We start from the raw sequence: 9125 nt of genomic DNA on the forward strand, positions 1-9125 counted from the left end.
AAATAATAATGTTGGTATTTGTGAAGCGCTTACTATGTGTGCAAAGCACTGTCCTGAGCGCTGGGGATGATTACAGGTGATAATAATAATGTTGGTATCTGTTAAGCGCTTACCATGTGCAAAGCACTGTTCTGAGCGCTGGGGAGGATACAAGGTAATAATAATGTTGGTATTTGTTAAGAGCTTACTATGTGCAAGCACTGTTCTAAGCGCTGGGGAGGATACAAGGTGACCAGGTTGTCCCACGTGGGGCTCACAGTCTTAATCCCCCTTTTCCAGATGAGGTCACTGAGGCACGAAGAAGTGAAGTGATTTGCCCACGTTCATACAGCTGACAAGTGGCGGAGCTGGGATTTGAACCCATGACCCCTGACTCCCCAGCCCGTGCTCTTTCCACTGAGCCACGCTGCTTCTCTATGTGACTCCTCCTACATAAGCCTAGATGATAATAATAATAATAATGAGGTGTTCGTTCAGCGCCAAGTGCCAGGCACTGTACTAAGCATTGGGATGGATACAAGGAAATCGGGTTGGGCATCGTCCCCGTCCCACGTGGGGCTCACGGTCTCCATCCCCCTTTTGCAGATGAGGGAACTGAAGCCCAGAGAAGTTCATTCATTCAATAGTATTTATTGAGGGCTTACTATATGCAAAGCACTGTACTAAGCGCTTGGAATGCACAATTCGGCAACAGATTGAGACTATCCCTGCCCAATGACGGGCTCACAGTCTAAACGTAGCTTGCCCAAGTTCACACAGCAGAAAAGCAGCAGAAGGGGGATTAGAACCCAGGACCGTCTGATTCCCAGGCCCGTGCTCTAACCGCTAGCCCATGCTGCCTCTCAAGATAGATTTGGTGGAAGGGCAGAAACCTTGCACTAAAGGCAGGGGCCTACCCAGCTTCTTGGGGAGAAGGACCATGTCTTGTTCACCCTCCTACCACCTCAGTTCACTACTCTACACAGTACATACATACTTACACTTTCTTTCAATAAATGTGTCTTTCCTTTTGGTCTGGTGAATAATAATAGTGGTATTTGTTAAGCGCTTGATATGTGTCAGGCACTGTACTAAGCACTGGGGTAGATACAAGCAAATCAGGCTGAGCCCGGTCCCCGTCACATGAGGGGTTCACAGACTCACTCCCCATTTTACAGAGAAGGTTGCTGAGGCACAGAGAAGTAAAGCGATTTGCCCAAGGTCACACAGCAGACACGTGGTAGTGCTGGGATTAGAACCCATGACCTTCTGACTCCCAAGCCCACGCACGATCCACTACACCATGCTGCTTCTTGAGTGTGGGATTCAGGGGATTAGGGTTTTAATCCCAGCTCTACCACCTCTGCCTGCTGCGTGATCTTGGATAAGACACTTTTCCTCTCTGTGCCTCAGTTCCCTCCTGCAAAATGGGGATTCAATACTTGTGCTCCTTCCTACTTAGACTGTGAGCCCCATATGGAACCTGGTTATCTTGTAACAATAATAACTGTGTTATTTTTTAAGTGCTTACTATGTGCCAGGCACTGTATTAAGTGCTGGGTGGATACAAGCAAATCGGATTGGACACAGTCCCCATCCCACGTGGGGCTCACAGTCTCAATTCCCATTTTACAGGTGAGGTGACTGAGGCACAGAGAATTGAATTGCCCAATGTCACATAGCAGACAAGTGGCAGAGCCTGGATTAGAACGTGTGACCTCCTGACTCCCAGGCCCTTGCACTATTCACTACACTACTGCTGCTTCTCATATCTATCCATATTTATATCATCTATATTCATTCAATCATATTTATAGAGGGCACACTGTGTGCAGCACACTGTACTAAGCGCTTGGAAAGTACAGTTCAGCAATAAAGAGGCAATCCCTGCCCACTCCGGGCTTACAGTCTAGAAGCCGGGAGACCGACATCAAAACAATTAAACAGGCATCAATATAAATAGAATTATACATATGTATACACATCAAAACAAGTAGACAGGCATCACTATAAATTAATATAATTATAGATATGTACGTATAAATACAAAGCAGGGAGAGGAGGGTAAACCAAAGGGAGCAAGTCAGGGCAATGGAGAGGGGAGGGGGAGCTGAGAAAAAGTGGGGCTTAGTCGGAGGAGGTGAGCTTTCAGTAGGGCTCATCTATCTATCTATCTATCTATCTATCTATCTATCTATCTATCTATCTATCTATCTATCTATCTATCTATCTACCTATCTATCATCTATCTATCTATCTATCTATCTAATCTATCTATCTATCTATCATCTATCTATCATCTCTCTCTCTCTCTCTCTCTCTCTATCAATCATCTATTTATCTACCTATCTCTATCTATCTACCTAATCTATATCTATCTATCGATCGATCGATCTATCGATGGATTGATATCTCTCTCTCTCTCTCCCTTCTCTCTCTCTCTCTCTCTAGCTAATCTATATCTATCTATCTATATCTATCTATCTATCTATATCTATCTATCCCCAAAAGTATGCTAGTCAAACTAATAATAATAATTGTAGTATTTGTTAAGCATTTATTACGTGCCAAACACTGGGATAGAAAACTATAATCAGATCTGATCAGAGCAGTCCATGTGGGGCGCACAGTATAAGAGGGAAGGAGAACAGGTATTTAATCGCCATTTTACTGAGGCACAAAATGGTTCAGTGTTTTGCCCAAGGCCACACAGCAGGCAAGTGGCAGAACCAGAATTATTCATTCATTCATTCATTCAATCATATTTATTAAGCACTTAATGTGCTTCATATTATATTGTACTTAATATTACACCGTACTAAGCTCTTGGGAAAGTACAATACAACAGAAAACAGTGACATTCCCTGCCCACAGTGAGCTCACAGTCTACGGGGGGGGGGGTGAGGCAGACACCAGTACAAATAAATAAAATTACAGATATATACATGTGTTGTGGGGCTGAGAGCCGGGGGAGGAGCAAAGGGAACAAGTCAGGGTGACACGATTAGAACACAGCTCTCTTGACTCCCAATCCTCTGCTCTTTCCGATTGACCACACCACCTCCCAAGATCGTGTCGGCTCTTGTAAAACAGTAATAGTAATGGTGGCATTTGTTAAGCTCTTACTATGTGCAAAGCACTGTTCTAAGTGCTGGGGGGATACAAGGTGATCAGGTTGTCCCACGTAGGGCTCACGGTCTTAATCCCCATTTTACAGATGAGGTAACTGAGGCACAGAGAAGTTAAGTGACTTGCCCACAGTCACACAGCTGGCAAGCGGCAGAGCAGGGATTCGAGCCCATGACCTCTGACTCCCAAGTCCGGGTTCTTTCCACTGAGCCACGCTGCTTCTCTTACTACTTTAGAAGGTGTCAAACCCTGACGGCTTTATCCTGGCCATCCAACAATCCAGCACATAGGACAGAATCTTGCAGCAGCTAAAGACAACAAATATTTCCACTGATGGGTTTGAATATTTGGTTAGAGCATTAGGTAGGTCAGGAAACAGACTTTCTTCTGTTTGCCTCTACCACCTGGACAATGAATTGGGCACTCATCACCCCCTGCCTAAGCACAAGCTACTTTCAGAATTGGGATTGTAGCTTTGTTTCAATTGTTTAAGGAGGAGAATAGTACAGTACAAAACGATCCTTTATAAAACCTCAGATTGAAGGCAGAATTGCCTTTTACTTCTGCAGAATTGTACTCTCCCCAGAGCTTCATGGCTTAATGCTTTGCAGCCAGTAAGCACTTAGGTACTATTGATTGCTTCAAGAGTTCTAAGCAATACCACCCAATTTTAGCAGAACTTTTTGAGTAAACTAAGCACAGACAGCTGTCTTTGGGCTGTATCTTTAGAAACTAAAAAGAGTATGTTAAACACTGAGACTGTAAACTGGTTGTGGGCCGGCATTGTGTTATATTGCATTCTCCCAAGCGCTTAGTACAGTGCTCTGCACACAGTAAGTGCTTAATAAAATATGACTAACACTGAGAAGCTTGGAGACTTGATGCACGTCCAGTTTATATCCAGAGAAGCAGCGTGGCTCAGTGGAAAGAGCCCGGGCTTGGGAGTCAGAGGTCATGGGTTCGAATCCCAGCTCTGCCACATGTCAGCTGTGTGACCTTGGGCAAGTCACTTAACTTCTCTGTGTCTCAGTTACCTCATCTGTAAAATGGGGATGAACTGTGAGCCCCATGTGGGACAACCTGATTACCCTGTATCTACCTCAGCGCTTAGAACAGTGCTCTGCACACAGTAAGCGCTTAACAAATACCAACATTATTATATGGGAAATTAAACATAAGCTGGTTAAGAGGATAGAAGAAGAATAAGCTATGAGGAGCAGGGTGGCATAATGGAAACAGACAGGTGCCTGGCAGTCAGAGGAGCTGGGTTCTAAACCCAGCACTGCCAGTTGCCTGCTGTGTGATCTCTGTCAAGTCACTTCACTTTTCTGTGCCTCAGTTTCCTCATCTGTAAAATAGGGGCTCGATATCTGTTCTACCCTCCTACTCAAACTGTGAGGCCCACGTGGGACATGGACAGTATCTGAGCTGATTAACTTTTATCTATCCCAGCACTTGGAACAGTACTTGACACAGAGTCAGTGCTTAATACTTTCAATAATACTAACAGTAAAAACTCTTTCCCCTGTTTTTTGCTTATAGAATCTTTTATTTGCCACATTATCTTTTCAAAGGGTTAAATCATTATCTATTGGTAAGGAATGCTATGAAACAGCACTGCTTCAAGTTCTATTCCATCTGCGTACGTGAAACAGCATTTCATATTTAGTAACCTCTCTTCCTACCTTGCTCTCCTCTGCCCTGCTAGAGCCCTTTAATAATGGTATTTATTAACTGGTTACTCTGGTCACTCTGGTTACTCTCACTGCGGTAAGCTAGTTGTGGGCACGGAACGACTGCTATGTCTTTTGTGTGGTCCTCTCCCAAGCGCTTTTGTGACTCTCACCATTTTCTCCAGAGAAGAGGGAGCAAGATTTTACTGGGGCACAGTCAGAGTAGTGGCCTATAAGCAATTCCACTTTGGAGAGTAGCGGCCTTTAGGCATAGCCACAGCAGAAATCAACAGGAGAGATAATAAAATATCTGCAGCAGGAATATCCCTCTCTAGACTGTTAGCTCAATATGGGCAGGGAACGTGCCTGCTAATTCTGTTGTATTATACTCTCCCAAGTGCTCAGTACAGTGCTCTGCACATAGTAAGTGCTCAATAAATAAAACTGATGGATTGATCGGGAAGGAAGGGCAGGAGGGGACTGAGTTCAGGGTATACAGAAGCAGCAAAGATCCTAGGGACAAAGGCGTTGAATTGATTAATCAATCGGTGGTATTTATTGAGCACTTACTGTGCGTAGAGTACTATCCTAAGCACCTGGGAGGGTACAATGTAACAATTTAACAGAGTTGGTAGACACATTCCCTGCCCACAAGGTACTTACCGACTAAGGGAAAAACAGGAGGAGGAATTTATAGTGTCATTTTTAAGGGCCTGTCATCATATGGGGTTGTTTATAATATTTGTTAATGCTTACTACATTCCAGGGACTTTTCTAAGCTCTGGGGTAGATCTAAATTAATCAGGTTGGACTCAGTCAGTAGCCCACAGAGGACTCAGAGGCTTAATCCCCATTTTAAAGATGAGGTAACTGAGGCCCAAAGAAGTGAAGTGACTTGCTCACGGTCACAAAGCAGACTAGCGGTGGAGCTGGGATTAGAACCCAGGTCCTTCTGACTCCCAGGCCCAGGAGGCCATGCTATTTCTGAAATGGGACCTAAAAATCACATGCAAGTCTGTGAGAAAACATATCCCATGCTACATGTGTGCATAATTCATCCACGTTTTCAAGGAACACATCACGGCTGGACCATGGAGTCGCCTGTAGCTGCAATAAAAAGCACATCTGCCCTTGCCTGGTTAATGCTGTCTACTCAGTCTATGATTCTGTTAAAAGAGAAATTGCTTGTTCTAAGACTTTCTGTGGTGAAGAGTAATTTCTTTAATTTCTCAGGAACGGTTTGTCCTAGATGACACTTGTATTGATCGCTTATTAGTACATTAATAACGGTATTTATTAAGCGCTTACTATGTGTTCAGCACGGTTTTAAGCACCAGGATAAGTAGAGGTTAATGGGGTTGGTTACAGTCCCCGTCCCACCTAGCGCTCACAGCCTAAGCCCACAAATCCCCCAGGTGTTTCACAGCCATTGGTCTTCAACGATCTAGTCGGTTCATAGATTTCCATTTTTATAACCACGAGTTATTCTACATGCCTCGAAACACTCATTCTCCACTGGGGTGTGGTAAGTAGTTTCACTGCTTTCTGTGATGCCGTGATGATTCTACTGAAGATTTCAAAGTGGATGATTTGCATCTTAAATAACCAACTGCCAGAATTCATTGTAAAACTCTCCTCCTTTGCTGTAGAGTTTGGTTTTGAACGGAATGGCCTCTCTGGTTCACTGCATTCTGATGCCGAGATCATCTTTTCGAAAACATGGTTCTGAGCGTTTCTCCCCACTCTCCAAAAGCCTTCAGTGGTTGACCATTCCACATCAAGTGGAAACTCCTGACTGTTGGCTTTAAGGCACTCCATCAGTTCTCTACCAGCTTCCTTATCATTGTTTACCTGGCACTTCATGCCAGTTGGTACACTTAGTTCTTCTCAAATCAAACTACTCACTGTGCCTCATTTTCACCTTCCCCACCGTGAACGTTTTGTTCTTCCCCTCCTTTCTTTTTGGAACTCCCTCCCCCTTCGTAAACATCAGAAGCCTTTTGAAAGGCTCATCTTCAAAGGCCTTTTGAAATCGCAGCTCCTCCTGAAGATCTTCCCTGATTAATCTCTTCTCTTCCCTTTCTCTAGTCCACCAGACTGTAAATTCACTGAGGACAGGGATTGAGATTATTTATGCTACCATACTCTCTCAAGTGCTTAATGCAGTGTTCTGCACACAGGAAAGGCTCAATAAATACCACCGATTGATTGAGATGCCCCCATCAAATTCCCATTATGGAACTACTACATCAGCTAGAACACTTGGTACTCATTCCCCCACCACTGAAATGGTTTGGAATATACTTTTCTATTCTACTGTTTCTTCCTACCTGCAGTTTATTTTAGCATCTGCTCTATTGTATTCTCCCAACCGCTTGGTACTCTGCGCACAGTAAACACTCAGTAAATGCTACTGATCAGATTATCAGCTCTGGGCCCATCATTTCTATCTTTATTTAGATAAATTCCAATCCGAGCACTTATCATATCCCTCCTTGACTATGGCATCTCCCTCCTCGCTGACCTTTCGGCCTGCTGTCTCTCCCCACTCCTGTCCCTACTTCAGTCTGCTTGCCCAAGTCCTTTTTCTACAAAAATGTTCGGTCCGTGTCTCCCCACTCCTCAAGAACCTCCAATGGTTGCCTATTCACCTTTGCATCAAACAGAAATGCCTGTCGTCTTTAAAGCAATCAATCAACCGATCGTATTTATTGAGCGCTTATTATATGTAGAACACTATACTAAACACTTGGAAGAGCAAAATGCAACAGTACGAGCAGATTTCCTGCTCATAACGAGCTGCCCAGCCTGCTCATTTTGCTCCTCTAACTCCGACTTATTCTCTTTACCTCTCTCTCATTTATCTCATCACCTACCCTTTTCCCATATTCATTCTTTCATTCAGTCATCCTTACTGAGCGATTATTGTGTGCAGAGCACTTTACTAAACTCTTGGAAGAGGATAATACAACAATAAACAGACACATTCCCTGCCCACAATGAGCTTAGTCTAACTTACATCCTCTCACTGGAACTCCCTCCCTCTTCTGACAGTGTTTGGTACAGTGTCTGGCACATAGCAAGTGCTTAACAAATACAATGATAATAGTTATTATTATTATTATTGTTATTTCAGGTTGATGGAGCAATCAATCATATTTATTGAGTTCTTGCTGTGTGCAAAGCACTGTAGTAAACACTTTGGAAAATATGCTACGACAGAGTTGTTAGACATGTTCCCTGCTCACAGAGAACTTACAGTCTATAAGACAGCATGGTATATGACTGGTTTGTTTCAGCCGGGATGTAGTAAGCCATCCTGAACACACGAAACTGTGGTTTCAATTGCTGCTGTTTGTTTTGCAATGATGTTCATCAGAAGTCTTTCCTTGCTGTTACTAGAATTTTGTAGGTCAGTGTGAATGACTGACAAAATAAGAGCTCTGATACTGAGCCCCAAACAAAGAAAAATGGGATTTGTGAACTATACTGGAGCTTTCTACTGGAAACAAACGTCCAGTTGATTTTTTCTTGAGTTTGTGTTTGTGAAACTGAACAGTTGAGTTTGTGAAACTGAATCCTCCCCCACACAGATGGGTCTCACTGTTCAACAGCAGGCTGGCCCTCTGAATCAGTAGACTTCTTACTCTTCTCAAGCCGTAGTTTTGGCCTTTCCAGGTCTTCTTGAGGTTTCGGTGACTCATTTGCCATCTTTATCTTCCTAGATCTGTAAGCCCTTCCAGGGAGGGTATCTAATACCCAGCGCTCTACTCTTTTCCGGCACTTAGTAAAGTGTTGTGCACCCAGTAACCGCTTAATAAATACCATTCAAAAATATCTTTTAAAAGAGGCCCTACTTCCTCCAGATCCATGCTCTGCTTGGTTGCTTGTAGATTTTTCCTCTCGTGTGTAACCCTAGCACTGTAACTGACCCTGTTACCACCCCTAGGGTTTCTAGTTTTGTTTCACATGCTTGATGGGAATGCAGAGGAGCTCATCTCTAACATCCCAACTATGCGACTCATTTAAAAATTCACTTCTTAACTTTTCAGTTCCAGGGTGCAATTTTAGTTTTTCTCTTTATATGAATCAGGTCAGACACAGTTCATGTCCCACTTAGGGCTCACAGTCTTAATCTTCTTTTTAAAGATGAGGTGAGGCCCTGAGAATTGAAGTGACTTGACCGAGGTCACCCAGCAGACAAGTGGCAGAGCCGGGATTAGAACCCATGACCTTTTGACTCCCAAATCCGTGCTGTATCCACTAGGCCATGCTGCTTCCTGACAAGAGCTTAGCAAAGTGCTCTGCACATAGCGAGGGCTCAGTGAATATAACTGATGGAGT

This window comes from Ornithorhynchus anatinus, chromosome 4 (genome assembly GCF_004115215.2).
Source record: "Ornithorhynchus anatinus isolate Pmale09 chromosome 4, mOrnAna1.pri.v4, whole genome shotgun sequence".
Lineage (NCBI taxonomy): Eukaryota > Metazoa > Chordata > Mammalia > Monotremata > Ornithorhynchidae > Ornithorhynchus > Ornithorhynchus anatinus.